This window comes from Salvelinus alpinus, chromosome 26 (genome assembly GCF_045679555.1).
Source record: "Salvelinus alpinus chromosome 26, SLU_Salpinus.1, whole genome shotgun sequence".
In the NCBI taxonomy this organism is placed as follows: Eukaryota; Metazoa; Chordata; class Actinopteri; order Salmoniformes; family Salmonidae; genus Salvelinus; species Salvelinus alpinus.
In genome coordinates, this window is record NC_092111.1 from 4,416,980 (window position 1) to 4,419,393 (window position 2,414).

A 2,414-nucleotide genomic window follows, 5' to 3' on the forward strand; every position below is an offset into this window, starting at 1 on the left:
TAATCTAACAGAAAAACTCATCATAAACTTTGCTGAAAAATACATGTTGGACATATACAGTGGGGAGAGCAAGTATTTGATACACTGCCGATTTTGCAGGTTTTCCTACTTACAAAGCATGTAGAGGTCTGTAATTTTTATCATAGGTACAATTCAACTGTGAGAGACGGAGATACTGTGAGAGACGTATTTGGGATAAATACAGGTAATGGGTTCAAACAGGTGCAGTTAATGCAGGTAATGAGTGGAGAACAGGAGGGCTTCTTAAAGAAAAACTAACAGGTCTGTGAGAGCCGGAATTCTTACTGGTTGGGAGGTGATCAAATACTTATGTCATGCAATAAAATGCAAATTAATTACTTAAAAATCATACAATGTGATTTTCTGGATTTCTTTTTTTAGATTCCGTCTCTCACAGACCTCTACATGCTTTGTAAGTAGGAAAACCTGAAAAATCGGCAATGTATCAAATACTTGTTCTCCCCACTGTAATTAAAGATACACTGGTTCTTAAAGCAACCGCTGTGTTAGATTTAAAAAAAATAACTTTAGTAAAAAGCACAGTATACAATAATCTGAGACAGCGCTCAGCCATACTCCGCCATGTTGGAGTCAACATATTCAACAAAAATACGAAATAACATCATAAATATTCTCTTACCTTTGATGATCTTTCATCAGAATGCAGTGCAAGGAGTCCTAGTTCCACAATAAATCGTTGTTTTGTTTTAGAATGTCCATTTCGTCTGTCGAATTAGCAACTTTGGCTAGCATAGTGGAGCTCACGTGTCCATGAAGATTTTACGCATGAACGAAAAATTCAAAAAGTCATAATAATAGTCGAATAAACTGGTCAAACTCAGTTGATAATCCATCTTTAGGATGTTTTTCAGAAATCAATCCAATAACGTCCCAGACTGAGCATTTCTTCGTGTCTACCTAACGCATTGCAGAAAACGATGTGACAAACCCTAGTGCGCAGCAAAATACTGCCAATATGGCTGACCTGTCACTCCAAAAGCTCTCATTCGGTCCCACATCAGTCTAGACACGTTGGTAACCATGAAGTGCTTTGAAAGGCTGGTCATGGCTCTCATCAACACCATCATCCCGTAAACCCTAGACCCACTCCAATTCGCAAACCGCCCCAACAGATCCACAGATGACGCAATCGCACTCCACACTGCCCTTTCCCACCTGGACAATAGGAACACCTATGTGAGAATGCTGGTCATTGACAGCATTCAACACCTTAGTGCTTTTAGTGTTTTTAGTGTTTCTTGCCAATTACTTTTTCATTGGCAAGATAAGCAAACTTAGGGATGACATGCCAGCAACAAACGCTGACACTACACATCCAAGTATATCGGTCCAAATTATGAGAAACAAGAATTGTACTTTTGAAATCCGTAAAGAAGAGGTGAAAAAAAGTATTGTTGTTTATCAACAATGAGAAGCCACCGGGGTCTGACAATCTGGATGGAAAATTACTGAGATTAGTAAGGATATTGCCACTCCTATTTGCCACATCTTCAATTGAAGCCTACTAAAGAGCATGTGCCCTTAGGCCTGGAGGGAAGCTAAAGTCATTCCGCTGCCCAAGAATAGTAAAGCCCCCTTTACTGGCTCAAATACCTGACCAATCAGCCTGTTACCAACCCTTAGTAAACTTTTGAAAAAAATTGTGTTTGACCAAATACAATGCTATTTTACAGTAAACAAACAGACTTTCAGCATGCTTATAGGGAAGGACAATCAACAAGCACGTTTGTAATGGCTTTACACCCCCTGCTATCTTGTGGATAAAGTGTTACCTGTCTAACAGAACACAGAGGGTGTTATTTAATGGAAGCCTCTCCAACATAATCCAGGTAGAATCAGGAATTCCCCAGGGCAACTGTCTAGGCCCCTTACTTTTTTCAATCTTTCTAACGACATGCTACTGGCTTTACTTGTGTCTATATATGCGGATAACTCAACACTATACGCGTCAGCTACTACAGCAACTGAAATAACTGCAAAAAAGAGATGCAGTTAGTTTCAGAATGGGCGGCAAGGAATAACTTAGTCCTAAGCATTTTATTTGGGATAAATCTTTCACTAAACCCTAAACCTCAACTAAATCTTGTAATGATTCATGTGGAAATTGAGCAAGTGGAGGTGACTAAACTACTTGGAATAACCCTGGATTGTAAACTGTCATGGTCAAAGCATATTGATTTATACAACAGTAGCTAAGATGGGGAGAAGTCTGTCCATAATAAAGCACTTAACAGCACTATCAACAAGGCAGGTGCTACAGTCCCTAGTTTTGTCGCACCTGGACTACTGTTCAGTCGTGTGGTCAGGTGCCACAAAGATGGACTTAGGAAAATTGCAATTGGCTCAGAACAGGGCAACTTAGATGTACACAG